General features: G+C 39.1%; 1 long non-coding RNA gene across 2 annotated transcripts in view; it reads left to right on the plus strand.

Moving 5' to 3' along the window:
• Gm32647 overlaps nt 1–17,561 on the plus strand; it is a 1,283,931-nt gene extending 1,266,370 nt beyond the window's left edge. For both annotated transcript variants that reach the window (XR_869798.1, XR_869797.1), the window contains exon 6: nt 16,881–17,561. This is a non-coding gene — a long non-coding RNA (predicted gene, 32647). The remainder of the gene's footprint in view (nt 1–16,880) is intronic.
• The last annotated feature ends 9,085 nt before the right edge of the window (nt 17,562–26,646 follow it).

Raw genomic sequence — 26,646 nt, forward strand, 5'->3', positions numbered from 1 at the left:
GTCGCCATGCTACAAGACACTGTGTAAATAGCATGCTGTCATCATGATTGAGCTGCTCTGAGCTCAGTCTTAGATGATTGTTATGTTTAAGCTATTGCAGGATGCTCAGTTCTTAATCACTCGGAATCACCATTCTCTCATCCCTAGACTACTTACCACCACCTCTCTCCAGCTCTCACATCCTGATTTTGCACTCATATTATCTACATGTTTATTCCATTAATCATCAAGATAGCTGGGCCAGTGAACGGTTTAGAGGATAAAATCACTTGCTACTTAAATGTGAGTTTCTAGGTTTGATTCCTAGGAAATATAAAAGAAAGCCAGAAATGACTCTGAAAATCTGTCCTCTGAGCTTTTCCTCTCTCTCCTCTCTCTCTCTCTCTCTCTCTCTCTCTCTCTCTCTCTCTCTCTCTCTCTCTCTCTCTCCCTCCCTCTCTCTCAATGTTTAACATAATCAAGACACTGTATAGCACTATTACACTTCTACCATGGGTCAAAATTAATGTTCTCTATAGGGACAAGAAATAAAACAAAGGAAGCATCATGTCTGGAATCTGACACAGTTTGTCAGACACTACAGGAAATCTATTACTTCATGAAGTTCTTGCATTGCTTCCAATGTACATTTACTTTGTCATAACACCAATTCAACTGCAGTGATAGAACCAGACGTCAGTTTTTATTTTCTCCTGCAGCAAGAAGTTTCACAGGGCAAGCATATTTGTCCCCAGATTCATTGGCATTGAGACCTGACTTCTCTGCCCACCTAATCCAGATTTTTTTCCATTTTTATTAGGTATTTAGCTCATTTACATTTCCAATGCTATACCAAAAGTCCCCCATACCCACCCACCCACTTCCCTACCCACCCACTCCCCCATTTTGGCCCTGGCGTTCCCCTGATGGGAACACGGGGCACATAAAGTTTGCAAGTCCAATGGGCCTCTCTTTGCAGTGATGGTCAACTAGGCCATCTTTTGATACATATGCAGCTAGAGACAAGAGCTCCGGGGTACTGATTAGTTCATATTGTTGTTCCACATATAGGGTTGCAGTTCCCTTTAGTTCCTTGAATGCTTTCTCTAGTTCCTCCATTGGGGGCCCTGTGGTCCATTCAATAGCTGACTGTGAGCATCCACTTCTGTGTTTGCTAGGCCCTGGCATAGTCTCACAAGAGACAGCTATATCTGGGTCCTTTCAGCAAAATCTTGCTAGTGTATGCAATGGTGTCAGCGTTTGGAAGCTGATCATGGGAAGGATCTCTGGATATGGCAATCACTAGATGGTCCATCCTTTCGTCACACTTCCAAATTTTGTCTCTGTAAATCCTTCCATGGGTGTTTTGTTTCCTATTCTAAGAAGGGGCAAAGTGTCTATACTTTGTTCTTCGTTCTCTTGAGTTTAATGTTTTTAGAAAATTATATCTTATATCTTGGGTATCCTAAGTTTCTGGGCTAATATCCACTTATCAGTGAGTACATTTTGTGAGAGTTCCTTTGTGATTGGGTTACCTCACTCAGGATGATGCCCTCCAGGTCCATCCATTTGGCTAGGAATTTCATAAATTCATTCTTTTTAATAGCTGAGTAGTACTCCATGTGTAAATGTACCACATTTTCTGTATCCATTCCTCTGTTGAGGGGCATCTGGGTTCTTTCCAGCTTCTGGCTATTATAAATAAGGCTGCTATGAACATAGTGGAGCATGTGTCCTTCTTACTGGTTGGGGCATCTTCTGGATATATGCCCAGAAGAGGTATTGCTGGATCTTCCGGTAGTACTATGTCCAATTTTCTGAGGAACCGCCAGACTGATTTCCAGAGTGGTTGTACAAGCTTGCAATCCCACCAACAATGGAGGAGTGTTCCTCTTTCTCCACATCCTCTCCAGCATCTGCTGTCACCTGAATTTTTCATCTTAGCCATTCTGACTGGTGTGAGGTGGAATCTCAGGGTTGTTTTGATTTTCATTTCCCTGATGATTAAGGATGTTGAACATTTTTTCAGGTGCTTCTCTGCCATTCGGTATTCCTCGGGTGAGAAATCTTTGTTCAGTTCTGAGCCCCATTTTTTAATGGGGTTATTTGATTTTATGGAGTCTACCTTCTTGAGTTCTTTATATATATTGGATATTAGTCCCCTGTCCGATTTGGGATAGGTAAAGATCCTTTCCCAATCTGTTGGTGGTCTTTTTGTCTTATTGACGGTATCTTTTGCCTTGCAGAAGCTTTGCAATTTTATGAGGTCCCATTTATCGATTCTCGATCTTACAGCACAAGCTGTACTATTCTATTCAGAAATTTACTGTTCTATTCAGAAATTTTTCCCCTGTACCCATATCTTCGAGGCTTTTCCCTACTTTCTCCTCTATAAGTTTCAGTGTCTCTGGTTTTATGTGGAGATCCTTAATCCACTTAGATTTGTAATCCAGATTTTTTTTAAAAATCACAGAGCAGAGCAGAGGGTAAATGTTAATTCAGTTTGTGTCAGTGAAATTTTTTCTCCAAATCTCTGAAAAGCGACTTTGTTTTAGAATATCATCAAGAATTGTGTCACAAACTTCAAAGGAGACTGGGAAATTTGTGTTGTTTAAACTGTGCATATGGCCACCCTGAAATTAATTATGGGTTTGTTAGCAAGGAAGAAGTTGAAAATAGATATTGAGGAAGCTACCAGAAATGTTTATAGTTATATGCCCCAATTTAAGTCATTTTGCTGGCATGGTGATGCTCTCTGTTTATGAATGTAGAATTTGAGCAACAGAGCCCTGGTGATAGCCAAAGGGTCTGCATTGTTCTTGAGATTCAGTGTCACTAGAAAGGTTACTTCTCTTCAGGAACATTGGAAGACAAACTGTAGACTGTTCTTTCCTTAATGCCACAAAAGGTTTTTTTTTTTTTTCCCACTCCCCTACCCACCCACTCCCCCCCTTTGGCCCTGGCGTTCCCCTGTACCGGGGCACACAAAGTCTGCGTGTCCAATGGGCCTCTCTTTCCAGTGATGGCCGACTAGGCCATCTTTTGATACATATGCAGCTAGAGTCAAGAGCTCAGGGGTACTGGTTAGTTCATAATGTTGTTCCACCTATAGGGTTGAAGATCCCTTTAGCTCCTTGGGTACTTTCTCTAGCTCCTCCATTGGGAGCCCTGTGATCCATCCATTAGCTGACTGTGAGCATCCACTTCTGTGTTTGCTAGGCCCCGGCATAGTCTCACAAGAGACAGCTACATCTGGGTCCTTTCGATAAAATCTTGCTAGTATATGCAATGGTGTCAGCGTTTGGATGCTGATTATGGGGTGGATCCCTGGATATGGCAGTCTCTACATGGTCCACAAAAGGTTTTGATGCCTTACAGAGAGTATTGCAACTACGTAGAGCCATGTGGCTTCTGGATAAGGGATGGATAAGTGGGGGAGCTAAGCCCTTTCAGCATCCATTACATGGTGTTGTCTATAAAAAAACTGTTTAAAAATTGAGAGGAAAGTGTCTCAAAGACGAAAAACACCTTTAGGATCTATGCTAATGTGATTTCACACACTGGCCACTCTTGGGCTAGCTCAGGCTTTCCAGGTTGGCATTGAATCAGAGCAGTCTGGGAGACACAGGCTAACAACCCATTCTATTGCTTACTCTAACAGAAGCCCAATAATAAACATGCCAGTGACAACCTCACATAGTTCTTAACACGATCCATGCCTAAAGTCTCCATGGCTTTTTCAATAACTCGAACTAGTGCTGACTCAAGTATATGAACGAAAAAGTGGGTAGGGTATTTAGTGAAACTCAAATGCTGAGATCTGAGCCTTAAACACATGATTTCAAATTTAAATTCTGTATTCTTTTCAGAAGCTCAGTCTCCATGGCCCTTTATAATGCAAAGAGAATATAAAGCAAAGGCACATGTTAAACAATCAGATTTTTATTAAACAATGTCTAAATGCCTACTCTTCCTGACAATCTATTATCAGGAACTATTCAAAATGCTTAGATTTTTTTTTATATTTTTCTTTTTACTTCAGAAAATTTAGTAATCAACTTATTTGAGGGGAAAAACAATTATTCACTAATGAATCACTTGACATTTTCTTAAACCAAAATGCTGAAATTAGTACTATTATTTTAAAATAGATAATTAATAACCAATTGGCATGCATATCAAATGATGTTTAGCATGTAACACACTGGCATAAATATCTAATGACTAACTCACTCCTGTAAACAGCATTATTGACAGTGATTTGTTTAGGACATATTATGAGGAAAACCTTGTGACAGATTCTGCAAAAGGTACAGGAGAGAGTGTGTGTGAGTGTGTATGTGTATGTATGCATTTGTGTGTAGTTGTGAGTATATGAGTTTTTGTGTGTGTTTGAATGTGTGTGTGACTGTGTGTTATGCATGTGAGTACATATGCATGTGTGTGTATGTGAGTATATGTGTATGTGAGTGTGTATGTGTGTGTGTGTGTGTGTGTGTGTGTGCATGTTTGAGTATGTTTGTGTGTGTCCTAGGTAAGAGATGCCTTATATTTCATATGCATTTACATATTTATAAAACAGATGAAGAATAGATAACAGATAAAGGGAAACATATTAATTTGAATAAGAAAATTCTATGTAAACCTCTTTTGAACACTGTTTCTGTTGTCTAAGAGAAAAGAGACCCAAAAAGGAAGTATGAAAACTCTCTCTCTCTCATTTAAGTCCAGCACAATACATGGATTTCTCTCAATCAATTCTCTCTGAATCAAGTAGATGAGTCCCTTTCATAACTGTTTTTTAAAGTACCATCCTCCCTGTCAAGGTGCCTTGCTTTCTAGAGATCTCCCCCATATTTAATGACATGTGATTGGCTGAAACAGATTGAAATGAGCCCCTTCTGAATGTACCGTCTGTCCTTAGTAGCTCTAATCTTGCTTTCCCAAGCAAGTCTTAATCTCACTAACCTCCCTGTGCTGGGGAATTGGAAGCAGATAGCATCAAATGCAAGCACTGCTGTGCAATAGGCAGATGTGGCAATGCTAAGCATAGTAGCTGATTCCTCCCTCTTTGCCAGCATCTGCTCTGCCCTCCAAGCACCCCTTTGTACTTTTCTAATTGGTTATGGATAAGAAAAGTAAAAATGCCCCTTTTGTACTCCTTAATGAATCAATCCCTCATTAATCCCTTTCACCAAAGCATGAAAACAAAAAGTTGCAAGCTGATTATCATCTTCATTATAGAATCTGGTCATGGAAAAGTGGTTCATTTTGGGATTCCTGTGCCTTCTGTGTCCAGGATTAAATTTAGAGTGCAAGAATGTTGTCATGAAAATATATTATTCCAATGATAAAGGCGATTATGAACTTTATCACATGATATGCATTGATAAGGTCAAACATTGTAGCTGATAACAAAGAAGAGGGGCAGAATTTCACTTTTTCTTGCTTTCAGAAATAAAAAGAAGATAATGCAACTGCTAATGAATATTTCAGTTGCAATTAAGAATGCCTTGAAAAGAGTTCTCTAAATATTTTAACTACATAAGACATTCACAGAACTCTGATGCAATGATTACAACAAAAATTGATTCCACAGGTACAATGTTCTTAAGTGGTTCATGCCATACTGAAGAGGCATATATACATATATATATGCACATATAAACATATATATATATATACATATATATCACATACATATATAATAGACACATATGTATGTGTGTATATGTACAAACATAAATATGCATATATATATACATATATATATATATATATATATATATATATAAAACAATGACTTGGATACATGCAATGTATCTAGGCAATAATTAGTCTTTGAACTGATCATATGAGAATAGGCTTAACCTATTTTCTAAGATGTATATCTTTTCTATCTGAAATTTGAGTAGATTTAAAATATTATTGGGGTACCTTTTAGGCTCTTGCAATAGGGTTTACATCAACTAGTCTTGAGAGGGCACTATCAGCAAGAAGCACCTTTGAGTTTGGTGGAGGGGTAAAAGAACATAGTGGGAGTATAATCTACATGAACAAGAATTCAAGCTCTCCTAGATGCCTATGGTTCAAGGCTCTGAGCTTCCCCACCAAGACTGAGTCCTGTATACTCCCAAGTTATCTTCTCTCACATTGAAAACACAGCCTTCTAGAACATCCAGTGTCAACAGGAGTCTAATATTACATTCCTGGTTTGATATTTCTAATTCTACTTTATGGCGGTAACTTAAAGAGATGTAGAAAGAGTAGCATGATCACGTTCCTAATTTCATAGGGAAACTGAAGCCATCAGAAAGAGGAAAGTTGGTGTTCTTGAACCCCAAGTTCAGTGGGTTCTCTGATGTTACAAAATTGGGTTTGGAAAACCAATTATTCTTCTCTGGGAATTCATTTTTATTACATAAGAAATGGGTATGGGTTGACTAAAGAGGAAGTGACAAGTTGTGTAGCACAGGTGTTTATGCACACTGGTTCCAACCAACAAAACAAATTTGTGTAAATAAGTGGATTTAGCTGTTATATATTTTCCAGATGATGAAATAAAGATGGATGGGATGTAGAGTCACACATTCAGAGGTAGAACTGAAAATGTATGAGTTTAAGTAGCCTGACTCAGAGCCTGGCTATGTCATGCTTGGAACTGCTGTGCTTCCATAAACATGTGTCCAAAAATTTCTTCATGCAATGTGTGATCATCACAGGGATGTTATTGAGGAATAAACCTCATGAACCCCTCATTAATATTCATTCTCTTGCCTACCCATTGCCTATTGGCTATTACAGATTCCTCTGTCCTTGGTCCAGATATGGCCACAGAAACAGGAGAATCTGTATTTAAGTCAGATGTCACCGCTAGATCCAAGAAGCCGCCCTTGTCATCAAATATTACACCTTATCTGCTGTGACATAAATTCAGACCACAAAATCATAGGCAGATAGAGTCTAGTTTCTAGCATATGGACACCAACTCTTTGATCACCCTTCCAGATGCCTACAGCCCTCCAAGATCTGGTCTCTCCGGATTTTCTCTGTAGTAGTAACTGTCTCTTTTGCTAAGATTAGAAGATTCCCTCCCTCTCCTGCTGATTTTTTTCTATATGCTTCCTAATTAGTCTGATTTGTATATTAATCCTTACTCGTGGGACACACTGCCACTGTTATTAAACCAAAACCAAGTCATCATGCAAGTTTAAATATGGTTTTAAAAGTGGTGCCCAAAATTAAGGATAAGAAAGAATAATTCTGGGAGAAACCTAGCTGGGTTTTTGTTTATGAACAGAGAAAGTCACAATATCTATAATCATAGACTGGACTTTTTGTAAGATCATAATGCGATTTAACTCACAATGACAGTTACAATTATTAAAACCTTAAATCAGCATAAACTTCATCTTTATGGGCAACTCCATAAAAGCTTAATGAAATGATAATTTTTAAAAATAGAAAAATAATGAGGACCTTTAAAGTATTGTCTCTGTTATGTTGTATGACCTCTATTACACTATGGTCAGTAGCCAAATGTGTTTAAGGCATGATTATTGAACTAAGAACTGCTGCATCTCTGCTTGGCCACTGATAACCATGTCATCATCACCAAACATTCTGTTTTCGCTAAACATCAAATTTCCTGGAAGAAAAATAGAGAATAATGCCATTTTCCAACTCATGGAGTTGTGAGGATTTAAAAATGTCTGATATAAAAGCCTTGGCATTTTTTTTTTTGGAACACTATAGACTCTTGAGTCTTAGAGTTCAAAGGTTGTAAGACACATTGTCAAAGTTAATAACAAATTCAAGACACAAAGCAACCAAGTTGAACTGAGTACGCTCTTCAGTGACAAGGGACTTACTTTTTTAGGGAGTTTTGTTTTTCTGAACAAGAAATATATGATTTTTTTAATGGAAGAAATAATGATAATGATTTCTATATAATAAACTCCTTATGCATAAGGGCATTAGAATTACCAATTTTATGACTAGGTAGTAATAGTAATATTTCTGTAGTTGAATCCTTATCTTCTTGGACTATAAGGTTTGAGTGTAGCTACTGCCTGAATTGAATCTCCTAAACAGAGTTGTACTATGTGCATATTAAAGGCTGCTACCTCTGCTCATAATCTTCCCAGAAGTTGCTTCCATAAATGAAGACAGCTTTTCAAAAGGTAATCTAGTCTCTAATACATATTTGCTATGAAATTGTTGGGGAAATACTTATCTTCATTTTGTTCTCCAAATAAAAGGTAACTTTTGTTTCTCAGAGTAGTGGTTCTGTAGAAAAGTCTCTCTGTTCCCCATCTTAGGTCTCCCCTGGCCAACAGTTCATAGGGAATTTGAAGAGTTTTGGTTGCCTATTTGCATAAAAGTGAAGTTGCCTTGAGAAAGGATATAAACTAATTAGAGGGATGAACTCTATTCAGAATTTTTAAGGGTATTTATTTCACATGAGAAATTAGTTGGTACACATCTGCTTTAAAGGTGCATCTTACATCCCCAAAACACATTTTCCATTTCAAGCTGATTGCCAAACAGAGAAGTACAAGAAAACCTGTATTGCAAGCCTATAGGAATCACAGTCATCATTTGGATGCATTCAATTACATTCTTTTCCATAGACATGGTATAATTATGATGTACATTCTTCGAATACCTTCCTAGTATTTACTTAATACATTGTAATCACTTTTCTACATGATTGCACAGAAACTCCCTAGGATAGCATTCAAAGCTTCTTATAGTCTGACTTCCCTCTTCATCTGTCCTTTTTCTTCCACATGTCACATGTCACACCATCTATACACAGATAAGAGCTGCTGAGCAAAAGGTTCAATCTTCCTAAATCCCCCATCGCTTTCTTTAACATGTGTATCAGTCCAGTTCACCTTCACCAGAGGAAGAAGAATTCAACCTGAACTGTTCAAAGGTTGAACCTCTTAGAGAGGTATGTGCAGGTTTGAGATGACAAGAAAGGGATAGTAAGAAAAAAATGCTTGATCAGCTTCTGGCAACCAGGAAGTTCTCACTCCTGCCAGACCTTACCAGATTCCAGATTCTAGAGCAAGTGATGAACCAGAACTCCGAACTCCAGAGAAGGCAGCACTTGCCATGGCTGTAGTCACAAGTGACATAAGATACTATCACAAGCAGAAAAGGATAAAGAAAAGATGCTCCATCTCTTTTTCCACCATTTCTCCTTTTTCTTTTCTTTTCTTTTCTTTTCTTTTCTTTTCTTTTCTTTTCTTTTCTTTTCTTTTCTTCTCTTCTCTTCTCTTCTCTTCTCTTCTCTTCTCTTCTCTTCTCTCTTCCCTTCCCTTCCCTTCCCTTCCCTTCCCTTCCCTTCCCTTCCCTTCCCTTCCCTTCCCTTCCCTTCCCTTCCCTTCCCTTCCCTTCCCTTCTCTTCTCTTCTCTTCTCTTCTCTTCTCTTTTTTCTTTTCTTTTTTTTGTTAGATAATGCCATTTATTATTTCACACAGAAGTAAGAGACCAAGGTTACAACTATTAAATACCTCTTTCCCACCCACCCCTCTTGTCATCTTTTTTCATTGTCCAAGCCCTGAATTATTGAGCCAGAAGGCCGGGATGCATTGCACTTTTTTCTTCAGGTACCATCTGTTTGGCAGGAGCAATCAAAGAAGGTCAAATAATTGATCAGGAGAAGGAGCAAAAGCCTCCCTCCCTCTCAGATTGCTCTGACTTATCCTTGAAGTTTCTGATGTGTTGAATTTGTTGAAAGAAACTAGGGTATGGGTCTATTATGCTCTTTTTCTTAATTAATTAAGTAATTAATTAGTTTCTTTATTTAATCTCTTTACATCCCAATGACAACCTCCTTCTCCTCCCAAACCCTCTCAGAAAGCCTCTACTCCCATTATCTATGCCCCCATCCCCATTCTCAGAGTAGAAATGGGGTATTTCCACCTGGAACCAATCCACCCTGACACCTCAAGTCACTGCAAGATGAGGCACATCCTCTGCTGCTCAGGCCAGACAAAGCAGCCCAGTTTGGGAAACAGAATCTGCAAGCAGGCAGCAGAAGCAGGGTAAGCTCTGCTCCAGTTTTAGGGGACCCTCATGAAGACCAAGCTGTATATCTGCTACATATATGCATGGGCCCTAGGCTCAGTTCATATACGGTTCAGTCTCTGGGAGCCCTCAAGGGTCCAGGTTACTTGACTCTATTGATCTTCTTGTGGAGTCCCTATCATTTCTCTGTTCCTCAATCCTTCCCCCAACTCTTCTACAATACTTCCTGAGCTCTGTGTTTCCTGTTTGGCTGTGAGTCTCAACATCTGTTTTAGTCAGCTGCTAAGTGGAGCCTTTCAGAAGACAGTTTTTGCTAGGCTCCTGTCTACAAGCATAACAGAGTATCATTAATAGTGTCAGGAATTGGTTCTTGTCCATGGGATTGGTCTGAACTTGGGCCATTGGTTGGACATTCCTTTAGTCTCTGCTCCATCTTTGTCTGTGAACTTCTAGTAGGCAGAATAAATTTTGAATAAAAGGTTTTGTGAATGGGTTGGTGTCCTTATCCCTCCATTTTGAGTCCTGTCTATTGCTTCCCTTTCTGAGTGAGATTCAAGTATTCTCCCTTGGACTCTCCTTGTTATTTAGCTTTGTTGGGTTGGTAAACTGTGCCACTTTGATGCTTTCATTGTCTCTACATTGCAGTTGCAAAGCATCATTTTCATGGTTGAATAAAACCACTTCATAAATTTAAGAGATATCTCAGCTGGTTAAAAAAAAAAAAAGCTTTTCTTTTAAGTGTAATGACTTAAGTTCCATCCTGGAATCAATATAAAAAACTGAATACAGTGGGATGCATCCATAATCCCAGCACTGAAAAGCAGGGACTAGAATTTATTAGATGTTTTTCATCAAAGTAGCCTATATCCGGTTAGCTTAGCAGAAATGAGAGAAGCTCTGCCAAAAATACACCCAACATGAAAGAATGATAATGATATTAACAATGATGGTGATGGTGGTGGTGGTGGAGAAAGAGATAGAGGAGGACAAAAAGAGCAAGAACAAGAAGAATGAGAATGAGAAAAGGAAGAACAATCAGAACAAAAACAAGAGGATCAAGGGCAAGGGCAAGAACAAACAGCATGAGAGATGGCTCATCCGTTAAGAGTACTGACTGATCTTCCAGAGGTCCTGAGTTCAATTGCCAGCAACTACATGGTGGCTCACAACCATCTGTAACTGGGGATCTGATGCCCTCTTCTGGTGTGTCTGAAAACAGCAACAGTGTACTAACATGCATGAAAAAGTAAATAAATCTTTAAAAAACAAAAAGACCAACATCAACAAGAACAAGACACTCCCAGAGAGTTGCTTTCTGCCACTCACGTGCATACCATAACATATATGTTCTCTCTCTCTCTCTCTTTCTCTCTCTCCCTTCCTCTTCTCTTTCACACAAACACAAAAGATAAAGTAAAATTTGAAAACTTTCTTATAATCAGAGCCATATGTCTAGCATTCCTTTAGTATCAAACATGGAGTCTTGAGTGTCACACACTGTCCATGAATCTCAGTCAGTCTGTCTGTCTATATATATATATATATGAATCTCTAGAACTAGATAGATAGATAGATAGATAGATAGATAGATAGATAGATAGATAGATAGAAGATAGTCTCCCCTATATTACTCTTAGCCCTAACACCATGCTATACTTAATATTTTGTCTTCAATGGATTTCTTTTTTTAGTCACACCTTGCTTATTATTTTGGGGTTGGAGCTTTTCTCCAGCAGGAATATAAACTCCTTGAAGGCAGAGGCTGGGTCAACAGCTCTTCTTGATGTTCTGTTTCAAATTACAGCTGTGAATCAGCTGTGTACTTCAGTAGATAAAGGTTCGGTAATCACCTAAATTATTGGACTGTCTATAGATCTACCCATAGCTCTTTATATTCTCAACAATGTTCTTATTATACCACCACCTGGTTCATACAACAAGGGACCCCATTTTACTTGTCACAGGAAATAAAATTCACTGGGCTACAAGTGACTGAACCTCACAACCTACAAACCAACTAAATTACAGAGAGCCTAATGAGCCCTGGCTACACTCTCATGGGGCTGCTAAGACTCTGCCTGGTCCTTTTACCCAGTACTTACTCTCATTCTCTTGGAATGGACTCCAGTGATTAAATTCTTGTTCTTTTGTCTTGTTTTGTTTTGTTTTTACCAAAAGTTTTTTTCTTTAATTTGATATTCTCATGCAATAAAAGACTGACCAACATTACAATCGTAAAACTTCTGCTCAGTATTAAACAAGAATAGATAACAATGTGATGTTTATATTTTTGTATTTTATTGGATAGTTTATTGATTTACATTTCAAATGTTATCCCCTTTCTCAGTTTCACCTGTACACATTCTGATCCTATCCCCCTTCCCCTGCTTCTATGTGGGTGCTCCCCCACTCACTAACCCACTCCTGCCTCCCTATCCTGGCATTTCCCTAAACTGGGGCATCAGTCCTTCACAGGACCAAGGTGCTCTCCTCCCACTGATGCCAGAGAAGGCTATCCTCTGGAACCATAAGGCAGCTGGAGCCATGGATCCCTCCATGATACTCTTTTATTGGTGCTCTGGGAGCTCTGGGGGGTGGGGGGTTGGTTGGTTGATATTGTTGTTCTTCCCATGGGGTTGCAAACCCTTTGAGCTTCTTAAGTCCTATCCCTAACTCCTCCCTTGGGGTCTCTGTGCTCAGGTACAGAGCTAAACAAAGAATTCTTAACTGAGGACTATCAAACAGCCAAGAAGCACCTAAAGAAATTTTCAACATCCTTAGTCATCAGGGAAATGCAAATAAAATTAAAGCTTTGTCTTAAAGAAAAGAAGAATACGATATTAGGTGGGTGAAGGTCTGGATCCCTGTTTCTCTTGCTCCACTGCTTCTTTGAGGGACCCTCACCATCCCAGGAAAAAGTCTTTTCTGAGCTATGTCTTTCTCTGGTGCTGTTGAGCTGTGTCTGCCTCACTGCTGGGATGCTGGAGTGCTACCAGCATGTCGCTCACGGAAGACAGAACACAGCCCAAGATAGGTGTCCTAGCCCATGTTCCCCAGGTGAGAAATAGCCAGGTCTGTGATGGTCATTGTAGGTCCAAATCTCCTGGGTAACCAACACCACTGTGGACTGAGAGAGGAGTTGAGAATGGTGGTCCATGTCTCTCCTATATACCAGGCAGGAAGGAGATTGCTGAGCCCTGGACAGGGCAGAATCTGGTTTGGTTCCAAGTGAGTGCCAAAAGTATGGAGAGGCTAAAAGAGAGAAGGCCTTCTCTGGGAAATTTAGGCACAGCCCTTTACAAGGAAGCCTAAACCCCCTTGATGAAGGAAATGGTCCTTGCTTGCCCAAACTGCTTTATTTTTATGGCAGATGTAAATGCATGCATATTACTCAGGGTAAACCAGGGATTAAATACCTTTTGCAGGAAGAGATGCCCAGAAGGGAAGCTCATTGGCTGAACACTTGGGACCTGTATAGATACTTCATTAGCAAGGAGAACTCCAGGGTTTATGCTACATGACTGGTTGTCATGATCCTCTCCTGGGGTGTCATGGTTACATGTTCCAGGGCAGGTAGAGCCTAGATGGAAGCTTGTTGCCATTCTTGCCCTTCTCAATTATAAGTTTTTCCAGTGTTTTCTGAACCTGCTTCGACCTTACCAGTTCTTGTGTTTGGTGGCATAGTTCATTTGACCTACATGACCCAAGAAAGCTCTGTGGGTGTCTTCATTTCTAGTCAAAGGTTACAGGCTGACTCCTTGCCATAACTGAATGTCTATAAATAAAGTATTCTTCATCATTATGTTTTCTCTGCTAACTTTTGCTTTGTTCACCTTTCAATTAGAATCCATTAAACCTATATCACACATCTTGATTGGTGTTGGACAAAATAAACATGATGAAAATTGTGCTTAATATAAAGGTGTCATGGGTGTAGGTACATAGCAATAGCTTTCAATGTTCTTTGATACTGAAAAGACAGAGATAGGAAGCAATGGGATATGGAATAGGAATGCAGAAGAGAGAAATGAAGCAGAGGACGAAGAAAGGGAGAAAGAAGGAAAGAAGGAAAGAAGGAAAGAAGGAAAGAAGGAAAGAAAGAAAGAAAGAAAGAAAGAAAGAAAGAAAGAAAGAAAGAAAGAGAAAGAAAAAGAAAGAAAAAGAAAGTAATAAAATTGGTATAAGTGAACAAAGAGGAAGGGATTTAGCTAGAGAATTTATAGATATGTAAAGAAAAATATCACTTAAATTTGTGTTTCCTAATTAGAGGGACCACTTTTCAATTTCGCTTTCTAAACTTTGAAGATGGCATGGCTTCAGCATTGAGCATGTTGTGCATTATAAATAGCATGTAAATGGCCCAGCATGGGGCCTGAGAGTGGGAGGTAGCTTTTGGCAGAGGTAATAATGAAGCGAATCCCATTAGTGATGGAAAGGCAATTAAGAAAAACCTCAATGAAGCTCCACGTCTGAACATCTAGCTGAAACATTGGGATTTTGGAGGGAAAAAGGTTAAGCACTAGGAGGCTCTTTATAATGACTTTAATTAGATGGAAAATGAATTGTTTTGCTAAAAAAAAAAAAAAAAAAAAAAAAAAAAAAAAAAAAAACCTCTATTTTCCTTTGCTTTTCAAAGGTAACAGCATTTGTAACAACATTGAAGTGTAGGTCTCAACTTCAGCCTCAGCTGTAGGAGGTCTTTAGTGACTCATAGGATTCTATTCTATTCTATTCACATGGTTCTTTGTTTTTGTTGTTTTTTTCAAGACAGGGTTTCTTTGTGTAGCCCTGGCTGTCCTGGAACTCACTTTGTAGACCAGGCTGGCCTCGAACTCAGAAATCTGCCTGCCTATGCCTCCCAAGTGCTGGGATTAAAGGTGTGCGTCACCACCACCCAGCTATTCATATAGTTCTAATCACTACAAGAACCCTATGTTCTCACCATGTCACTTGCCAAAGCTTAGTGGAGAGACTTCATGGATTACTGACCAGGAGACACAAACTTCCTAACAGGGTCCTGAGCCTCCAGCAAGACATAGTCTGACAATACATTGGGAGCTACAAATTGTTAAAGAATGACATACAAAAAATAAAATAAAATAAATAAAATAAAATAAAATAAAGAATCCTCCATTAGATATCAATAAGAACCTGTTATATAAAATAGTTGCGATTTGCAGATTTCCTATCTTCAAATACATATATTTGAGGTGTTACTATCCTCATTATACAGATAAAACGACTGAACTGACTCAAGATTAAGGCAATGTCACACAGTCAGAAAATGACACAGGTAATGCAAAGATTGGACTGTTAACAGTCTATTGTCTACATCCTCCCTCAGAGTCAATAATGCTGAACCATAAGCCACAACAGCCATGAGCTAAGATCTAACTCTATGCTCCCTGGATCCACATCCTTGTAATCTCAGTGGAAAGAACTCAGAAGAGACAGAGAGTAAGTAGTGTGGAAGACAGGCAGGATTGATTGCAGAGTAGTCCAAAGCCCAGTCTCTGGTCTGGGAGTGCACAATGGCCAAATGGACCAATACCTTGGTCTACCATTTTAACTAGCCATTCTGTTTCTCAAGTCTCTAAAACACATACCTATTCCTGAAGTTGTTTCCTGCCCAGGTGATTTATAAGCCCCAATCTTGCTGGACAAATAGTGTGTCCTTATTCATTCCCTTGGAAGTCTCTGACTAGACAGTAATCTTAGAAGGTTTAAGGTTTCCTGACTTAGGTTTGGATAAGTATCTATTGGTGACATTTTGGAGAGTTTAGGATGTAATTCTCTTCCCAGGCACAGAGCAGAGGCTTGAGTTCCATTCCCTTTACCAGTAGTGACACCTTCTACCAGTTATTGATTATATAGACTGATGATTATGAGAAATGGTCCAGCCCTAGCAAACCCCAAGCTATCTAATCTGACTAGCTATACAACCTTTAAAGAAGAGCCTACCAAACACACAAGAATCTTTTAACCAATGTGACAGTTTTTGCTACTGTTTGGTTTGCAGCTAGAAGTTCCCAGCTGGAGTGCACTGACTAGACCTGGAGAAATATATAGAAAAGAGTCGGTCATATTCAAGGGTTTTTTAAAAAGAAACTTTTCCTGCAGAGCATACAAAGATTCACCAAGTGATTGAAAAGTATCAGTTATTTTTAGTTCTGAATGTAACCTGGAGGTAGGACAACCCTCACCGAGCTGGTACATACATTGCCATGGCAACCGATGATCAGGTAGAGATTAATGCACAGGCACCATGTACAGAACACAGACTCTCAGGCCTGCCTATACAGTTGAACCTGTGGGGAGGTTATAAAAAACATTGAGGCTTGGTGTCCACCCCAGAGGTTCTGATTTAATTGGTTGGGCATAGACATATCATCAGGATTATTCTTAAGTTACTCAAGTGATGTGGCTTAGTTGATTGACATTGAAAATGTGCTCAGTACTAATTCTATATGCCCTGTGTTGTATTATTACCTGGCAGAACGTAAGCATCTCATTTACTCTAGTGTTCCTTTTCTCTAACCTTTTCCTTCATTCTCCTTTCCCCTTATTCCTATTTTCCTTTTCCTCTTTCTTCCTCTTTTCCTTTCATGGATACCTAGCAGTCAGTCTTATGTGTTACTCAGCACTGCACTGCTTATGCCTGTGTAACTACTCACATTCACCTGTCTTTGAAGCAGAGCAAGAACAAAGACCCAGATGTCTATGCCATTCTGCCCAGCATTTCCTTAACCACTGGGTTCAGATCTTGACTGGAGACACCAACAAAAAAATTGCTTCTAAAAGCTGTGGAACTCCGTCTTTACAGCCAAATAAGTAACAGCCCATAAACATTTTCTTGGCAGATGCTGTTTCTGTGGAGGACTGAGAAGACAGTTGAAATATTGGTCTTTTCTTTCATTGAAAGGTAAGGGTACTATTGCAAGTGTTGACTTTGATTCTGAACTTTTGGTAACTTTTCTTCCTTTTACTTTATTCATCTACCTTTTGTTAAAAAAAAACACTTTAATGAGCTTATCTTTTTAAATCACTATGACAGTTTTGGATTGCATTGTATTCTTATATTTTTTCAAAGGAGAAAGAAGACAGTGAAAGAAGAAAACAGCTTCTTTCTTTGGGCAATGACACTAATCACAGGATGTTGTGTGACTCGACCTGAATCTTAGTTAAGGAGGCCCTCAGAGGGAAGCCTGTGAGATGCTGCTTGGGGTCAGGAGAATGCGGCTGCTCTGATACCCAAGTTGGTGATTTCTATATAGAGGATGTCAGTCTGAATCCTCAGGGACTTGCTAGCTTAATGTTTAGTCTAGCTTATGAGGCACATTGACGACACTGTGCTGATAGCTCTTGCTGTACGGCTGGGCTCCTTGTAATTTGTAGTGGACATTTGGGAAGTGTGAGTCTCAGTGAAGTAGGACAAACTTAAATGTAGGAATCTGGTTGTAGGTGTCAGACTTGAGCACGTGGAGGATAACCAAGAGAAAGTTTCCTCATGTGGAATAAACAACATAGTTGGAACTTGGAGAATGCTTAAGAGACAGATGCACTAAGCATTTCTCGTTCTTCTGACTCTATCCCGAGAGAGAAAGCTCATTTCAAATCCCATTTGCCATGGATGACTGATGTTATTAACAGTCTCTGCTTATAGATTTTTGTGGGGGGTGAGACAATTTTCTTTTTTATCCTGCTGTCTCCTTGTGTAAAGCACGGTTATTGACACTGCATCAACTTCGTTGTCCTGAGTAAGAATGGACTGATGTCCACCATTACTAGCATTGCTGGCAATGACCAATTTGGACATGGTGAATGATGTAGGCAAAATTGTCTCCATTAATGCTGTGCATCTCAGTGGTGAGATATTTCTTGGAAATAATATTGTAGCCTGACTGGGCAAGTTCAGAAACAGTGAATAGTATAAATTGGTCATTTAAAAAATCTCAGCTTTCTTTATTTTCACACATTTCCTTTCTGAAATGCCAAACCCAGATGCCCCTCAACAGAGGAATGGATACAGAAAATGTGGTATATTTACACAATAGAGTACTACTCAGCTATTAAAAAGAATGAATTTATGAAATTCCTAGGCAAATTGATGGACCTGGAGGGTATCATCCTGAGTGAAGTAACCCAATCACAAAGGAACTCACACAATATGTACTCACTGATAAGTGGATATTAGCCCAGAAACTTAGTATACCCAAGATATAAGATACAATTTGCTAAACGCATGAAACTCAAGAAGAACAAAGACCAAAGTGTGGACACTTTGCCCCTTCTTAGAACTGGGAACAAAACACCCATGGAAGGAGTTACAGAGACAAAGTTTGGAGCTGTGTCAAAAGGATGGACCATCTAGAGTCCGCCATATCTAGGGTTCCATCCCATAATCAGCTTCCAAACGCTGACACCATTGCATATACTAGCAAGATTTTGCTGAAAGAACTCAAATATAGCTGTCTCTTGTGAGACTAGGCCAGGGCCTAGAAAACACATAAGTGGATGCTCACAGTCAGCTATTGGATGGATCACAGGGCCCCCAATGGAGGAGCTAGAGAAAGTACCCAAAAAGTAAAAGGATCTGCAACCCTATAGGTAGAACAACATTATGAACTAACCAGTACCCTGGAGCTCCTGTCTCTAGCTGCATATGTATCAAAAGATGGCCTAGTCGGCCATCACTGGAAAGAGAGGCCCATTGGACTTGCAAACTTTATATGCCCCAGTACAGGGGAACGCCAGGGCCAAAAAGTGGGAGTGGGTGGGTAGGGAAGTGGGTGGGAGGGTGTGGGGGACTTTTGGGATAGCATTGGAAATGTAAATGAGGAAAATACCTAATAAAAAGTATATAAAAAACTAAATAATATCTATAATAATAAACATTCACTGAATTAATTTATCTGTCAAAAGTTCTCCATGTCTCTTCCTGACTTTAACTGTGCCTTGATGCTTTTACAGTGTTTATTTTTTGTGTACTTTACTAGCAGTCATTGTCTAAGAAATGAATCATGCGGTCTTAATTTTATTTGTAATGTAAAGATGGAAGAGATGATGTAGAATGTGAAAAATGTTATTTTCATGGTGGCATTCCTCTCTTTGGAGTAATCCCACATTTTCCCACTGCTTTTGCTCTTAATTCAAAATCCCTTGTCATAGCTCGCAATGATGCCCATTACATCTCTATACCCTCCTATTTCTCCTTATGTGCTTTCCTTTAATGGACCATATATACAGTGGCCATTGTGGCTTGAATCCTGTGGTCCATCTCTCTCCAATAGCTATTCTCAGTCTTCAGGTTGCATTGAAAAATTTTAGTTCTAACTTAAGGGCTCCAGTCCTGTGGTGATCAATAACATCCCCACCATTTCTAGTTGATGTCTTCTTTCTTTCCTCCTGAACTCCATAGCCATGTTTTTGCCAGAGAATTTAAGTCATGGTTATGAAATACAAGTCTTGACAAAACTCTGCATTAAGCAAAGGTAGACTCACAGCACCATATACTTGTCAGCACAGGGTCACTTAAGAGGACAAAGTCCTAGCCATAGCACAGAGTGTTGGGGATTGAAAGATGTTCTGCCAAGGTTTCCTGAAGAGATGGATAAATTATAAGAAATGCAGATATACTGGAATGAGAGTACTGCATGTGCTATGGTTATAGCTAGCTAGAACTGGGTCTTTGTATAAGCTGATCACTTTACAGTTTCTACTTTATTTAGTCTTCTCTCAATCCGCAGGAAAGAGTACCATCCCTGCTACTGATGCACAGATACATTAAACAGAGGATCTCTCATAGATACTACTTTTAAATTACAAAAGCTGGACCCCATGCTTGCTGCTCTAGTGTCTCTCCTAACTCATTATTGCTTCACCTTTCCACTCTGCAGTCTCAAAGATATGGGAAAGCCTAACCTGACTGCTTACCACCCATGTGATATGTGTGGCTTATACAACACAACGGAAATTTAGTTTCTGTATTGGTCATGTAAAAACAACAGTCTGGGATTTGCAGGAATGCTCCCTCAATTCAAATCAATAAAAGACATGAAGTTTCCATTCCATTCCCTGTGGGTTGCACGGCTCCGAATGAAAAGCTGAATTGCCAGCCTGGTTTACACACACCTCAGAAACGTATGGCCTGTTAAAGCAGTGCAGAACCAAGTCAATAGACTCACAGAGTTTCTAAAACCATCCTTTCTTTTCTATCAGTTCAAGCCAGAAGAAAAGATGTAATGTTCTTCTTGAGAATTCTTCAAAAGAATAAGAAAACATCCTTCGATGCTTAGAGCCCTCAATCTGGTTCTCATAAGAAGTCTGTGTGAGCACTGGGCTCTAGTCTTATCCTTGTACACTAAGGGACTTTCTACACTGGTAAAGTGACCAAGTTGTGGATTAAATCAGCATTGCACCATGAAGCTGAAATTGTCCAAATGAGAGGCAGAGAAGTGTGAATGAGAGGGGAGGTGTTGCAGGTGTCGCAGTTACTCATTTTTGACAACTATCAAAAACGCCTTTTATTTTAACAGCATTTATAATTAATATGTCATTTCATGTAGTTACCAATCCTTTGTAGCTAGACTGGACAGAGTTGGTATGACTAAAGGCCAAATGATTGAGGACCTAAGAAATTTCTTCTTATCAGAAACTAGTCATTAAAATCCCAGCAGCCGACTACAGACTTTGGGCTTTGTCCTTAGGATCTTATCACTGGGCTTCACAGTCTAAGAATAAAGATCTGAAAGACAGACAAGTCCCATAATTAGTATAGCTGGCACTGGCATTCTCCTTTAAATAAAATTATTTTAGTGAAACTTTTCTTGGTTGAAGAAAAACATAGCATGCAAAAGATAGAAGTTATAAACCAAAAATTGAATTTAAGAAGGCAGCAAGAAGTCTCCAGCTTCTCTGTACTTCTCTCCGGTTTTGCTATTTGTTTATTTTAGCAACAGGGCATGTAAGAGAACATTGTATAGAGTAACTATAGCCAGAATATGACTGATTTCAGTGATGTTACAAATGCTATTTTTCCTCATTGGTGAAATCTGATTCTATTTTTAATGAAGAAAAACAACTTAAAATATCCAGAGGACCCTGGTAAAGCAGAGGAAAGCCAGATGGCTCAGGTAAATCAAACAAGCAGAAGAGATATGCCTGTCTAGGCTTGGGTTTAGTGTCTCCAAAATAAAGCTGTCAGTGTCCTGACAGACAATAAGGGCCACAGGCTTTCTCCAGCTTAATTTTACTCCCTGCTGTTTATGCTAGGATGGAGTTATTTTACATGTTTCTGTTTTCATTACAATCTTAGTCATGATGAAAAATGTATGAGACTAAAACTTATTTTAGAATAGGCTGAGTCTAAAGGAAGATTATGTGTTCAATCTACTCCTAACTATATAGTTTAAATGTATATAATTCAATTTAATGTCTATAAGACTTCATGCAACATCAACATTAGGGTTTCAGATAAAATTCAATGATTTAATGTGAGAATCTGAAATTCGGGCTTACTAGAGGACGTGTGTGTGTGTGTGTGTGTGTGTGTGTGTGTGTGTGTGTGTGTTGCTATTGAATGTACATGTATGTAGAGGTCAGAGATGGATGTTGGTTCCTCCTCCATTATTCTGCACTTTCTTTCAAAGGCTAACTTTCTCACCGAGGACTGAGGTTACACTTGCACTCTGCCTTGACCAAGATTTTACTTGGGTTCATTTGCAAATCTATTTATCTGCCAGGGGCCACAGTTTAACCAGAATGAACAGAACTACAATCCCAGTAAGCGATAACTCAGCCTCTGTAGATCCCTTGGGCCTCTGTTGAACATGTCATCACACAAGCACCCTTCTCAGGAACATCAATGGAAATGGTAATAGGTAACAGAGTCCAGGAAAACCTTACCATCTCCTCGTCTAAAACCACTGTGGGAGTCTCAGAATAACCCAGTGCCATTTCCAAGCTCTGGTCTGATAGATGGGTTCTTCTCTCTGCCCCAAAGGCAAGCCCATCAAGAGTGTACACATATCTTGCATACAATGGACACAAGAAACACAGGAGTGAAGTCCATCTTTCTTATGTTCCATTTGCATCCTCCAATGGATAATTGCCATCACAGCAGCAGACAGTTGCCATATATGGGTTATAAGATTTCATTTTTGCCAAGCTGTGAAATCCTCTCAAAGTGAGTAAGTTTTGTAGTCTTTGAATTTTCATCCTTAAGGCATGTTAAATAGCTTCCTATTTTGTAAGCAACCCAGGATTTTGCCAAACATTTGAGGAAAAAAAAATCTCTTCATTTATTAACTTGTCAATTCAACATTGTTACTGAGGAATAAGACCCAAGCTAAGAATTCTGCTAAATATAGAGACAGAGAATAAAGAGATGAACGAAATAAGGCATGCTATGTGCCCTCAATAGCATATAGCTCTGTGATGCTCTGAATTACTTACAGTATTAAAATGGTCATACAAATGTCTTTAAATTATCTATTACCTTATCACTGACAACTTTTAATTCATTGCTTTGGGCTGAAGTTCTATGCATCCAGTAAGTTTAACTCAGCTCATCTCCTGGACATTTCTATTTAGATTGTATGTCCATGCATGTCTCAGAATGAGTATGAAGAGCCTAGGGCTTCAAGGTGTTCAGTGTATTTGGAGGCCCTGGTTACATAGACAGCCACTCATTCTGTGAGATGCCTAATGTGTAGGAGGATGGGTTCATCAGTAGGATAACATGGGCTTGAATTATAGATTCCTTGCTAGGTAATTATAGGACTAAAAAATTAACCTATCATCAGCAAACAAACTGTATTTGATGTGCCATTTGATAAGGATCTCATTCATAAAACTTTCTTATTCAGTCCACTTCATAGTCTGGGAATAAGTTTACCATTCTTTGAACTAACCAGTAAAGAAACAGCTTTGAAAGAATGGGACGTGGGTATCATTGTTTATAATTGGTGAACATGCTTTGACTACAAGCAAGTCTGTCTGTATTTTTTTAAAGAAGTCATTGTTTTATTCCCAGATAGCAAATGAACACGCTGATGACATACTCCAAATTCCCTTGTGCCCCAACCCTATCTGATTTGTCAATTGCCAGAGCACTGCAGAAACAGTGCTATGTATACAGCACAGGCTGAGGCACAGAGGACTGACAAATCCATGCCTCATGCATAGAATCAGGGACACCCAACAACCTTCAGTTCCCCCAGTGGTGGCACACAGAGAATCAAGAGACACGTGAACAGTAAAGTCCAACTTTCTTATGTTCCCTTTGCATCCTCCAACACTTCCCAAGTACATCACAGCAACAGACAGTAGATGGTGCCATTCTTCCCTAAGCTGCTAGAGCAGCTGCTCCTCCTTCTCCCCCAGGGCGGGAGGCTCTGTCGGAGGCTCTGTCCACTAGTTTAGTTTCCTTACTACACACAAGTATATTTCTGTGATTCCTTTTCATCTTTTCCTCTTCTGAATTTTGAAGCTGCTGAAGCCTCTCTTCATTGTCAGCAGATAGCTTATAAACCTCGTTTTCAACATGTTCTCTAATAATAGCAGCAATTATTCTTAATCACTATTTATACTAATTTGATGCTGCAGTGAGATTATGTATTATTCTGTCCTTCCTGTTTTTTTTTTCTTCTTTTTTTTCCAGCTGTAAGTGAGAATCAATGTAAGGGATTGATGTCAAGCTTTAGGTAACTATTAACATGATGAGGGTTATCTAACCTTATTAAGTTGATTGTAGCTTCTCTGCTGTATCTCCCAGCAAACCTTCAAATTGATTTTCAAACGTTGCTATTGACCTAAAGAGTCTTAACAACAGGAGGTTTAAATACTTATCATTGCTATGCTTCCTGTCTATAATACCAATTATTCCTCAAAGTTTGCAACATGAGGTTGAATACCTGGGTTGCAGAATTCACTGCACTAGAAGTACATCTCGTAGAGATGAAAATAGGAAAAAGAGGAATGCTGTAGAATCCCAACCTTGACATTCAGGGGAAAAAAAAACAACACCTTGTTTTAGTATTCTTGCCTGCACCTGTCCAATTCTGACTTCGATGGAATCTGAGAAGGGCTGGCTCAAAGAGAAACAAGAGAGATGAGATACAAAAAATGCCAGGCTTAGACCTTGCTCTGCCTTTCACTTGGTATATATCTTTGAGTACAGTGAGTGATCTTTGAAAATCTGAGCCCTTCCATCCAAAATATCAGTAGATTAAACCCTGTATGGAGACTAGAAGTATCTTTTGCAAAAAAAAAAAAAAAAAAGCCATCTTTGAAAAGAGACAATATTAATTTTTTATATTTAACATATTGTGTATTTGTATGTGTGTGCATACTCTATGGGGCTACATTCATGGTCTCTTTTCTTAAATATCAAGCTCTTCCTTTGTCTTCTAGTAAATCATTGTATCTCCATCTTCAGTCATTATAGAAGATTCTAAGCACAGGGATGCAGCCTAGAAAAAAGTCATCACCTCCTGTAGTTCTGCTGCCCACCCCTTGTCCTCTTTCTTTTCTTTCTTATTTTCCTTTCATTTTGTGATAGAAAGAAGTATTATTTATAGGAACTAAAGGTCTTTGTCCAAAATTAGCGAAGAAAATGGAAGAAAATCTATTTGAACAAAAAAAAAAAAAGGATTAGACACTGTCTTAGTCAGGGTTTCTATTCCTGCACAAACATCATGACCAAGAAGCAAGATGGGGAGGAAAGGGTTTATTCAGCTTACATTTCCATACTGCTGTTGATCACCAAAGGATGCAGGACTGGAACTCAAGCAGGTCAGAAAGCAGGAGCTGATGCAGAGGCCATGGAGGGATGTTCTTTACTGGCTTGCTTCACCTGGCTTGCTCAGCCTGCTCTCTTATAACACCCAAGACTACCAGCCCAGAGATGGTCCCACCCACAAGGGGCCTTTCCCCCTTGATCACTAATTGAGAAAATGCCTTACAGTTGGATCTCATGGAGGCATTTCCTCAACTGAAGCTCCTTTCTCTGTGATAACTCCAGCTGTGTCAAGTTGACACAAAACTAGCTAGTACAGACACAAAGTAAAGGAGTCTACAGAGTGGCCACACAGCAGGAAACAGAAATTGACGTGATTTTTCTCTTTTTGATATTTAGTTTGGTGATTTCCTTGCACTGCCAAATCACTTTCATTATGTTATGTCATGACAGTTCAGTATTTGTTACCAAAGACTTTATTGAGTCTCAATAATTCAAATTAGTTCTCTCGAAGAAGGCCAGATACCTATCCTGCCACAGCTCTGAACAATGACTACTCTTAAAAGTTCATTTCCTTGTAAGTGTGTCCATGTGTGTGCATTTGCACATGTGTGTGTGTGTGTGTGTGTGTGCGTGCACATGTGTGTGCGTAAGCGTTGGTTCTGAAGAAACATGAGAGGCAAGCAACCTATAAGAAATACAGTATAACTAATGGTTATAAAAATCTGTTCTAAGAGGTTGGAAAAGTTACTCAGTGGTTAAGAATTCTTGTTGCTCCTCCAGAGAAGCAGAGTTCAGATCTCAGATCCCACAATCAACAACTCACAACAGCCTAGAATCAACCTACAGGAGTTCCAACTCTCATTTTGTGCCTCCATGGGTACTTGTATTCATATGGATCACTCTGTGAACACAGCCACGCCTTTCATGCACTTAAATATGTATCCGTAAATAAAACCAAATCCTTAAAATCATTTATACTCAAATTCAATTGTTTTAATAGTTCTTCTTTCCTAATAATCTAATTTAATTTTGGGTGTTTAACTTTCTGTATGACACATCTTAAACATGACGTGCCAATTAAAATCTTTTTTCTTTTGTACGTGATTTGTTTCAAGATGCAAATACTACCTGCACTGTACTCATGTAAAGTTAAGGTCATTAAATAGTACAATTCCAGATTGGTTTTCAAAGACATGGCTGTTTGAATAGCCACTCCTACCAATATTCAAAAACCTCTGCTGTGAGGCCCCCAGCAAGAATGATTTCCTACTATTGGTCAGAGTTGATCATCTCATCTCCCTGCTTGCTTGTCAGACCTTGCTAGATTATTCTACTAGCTTAGATTCTTCTATTTCTCTGTGCTTAATGTAGTCAAAAGTCTAACCCACAATACCTGTTTTCCTCTGTGTGTTATAAAACTTCCCTGTGGCTAGTCATCATCTGCAAGATGAAAGGGTAGAAAATGTGGCATGGGTGTGTAATGTCTATTAGTCTTCACTTTAATCCTTTGAAATTGAGTCTGCACATTGTCAGGTTTACCCAATTTAGGAAATGAAGCAATCATCCACTGTGAAAGAACATATAAGAGATTCTAATCAGAAAATTTGGATTCAAATTTCAGTTATGCTTTATCATCAGTGTGAAATGGAAAAACTGAGTATAATACCTCTCCTATGGAAGAAATAGGACCATACCTCCTTTGCAAGGACAGTAGAGCTGAAGTTCCTAGCAATGTATGAGTCCATGAAAGCTTCACATATTATTGTAGGGCCTATTCAAATTCTAATAGTCACTGAGGAACTACTGGCTGATACTGATGCTAGGTTAGCAGTATAAAGTTACGTAACAAAAAAATGGATTCAGCTGAAAACCAGCAGACAGTAAAT

The sequence above is a fragment of the Mus musculus genome, chromosome 7 (assembly GCF_000001635.26).
Source record: "Mus musculus strain C57BL/6J chromosome 7, GRCm38.p6 C57BL/6J".
Classification (NCBI taxonomy): domain Eukaryota; kingdom Metazoa; phylum Chordata; class Mammalia; order Rodentia; family Muridae; genus Mus; species Mus musculus.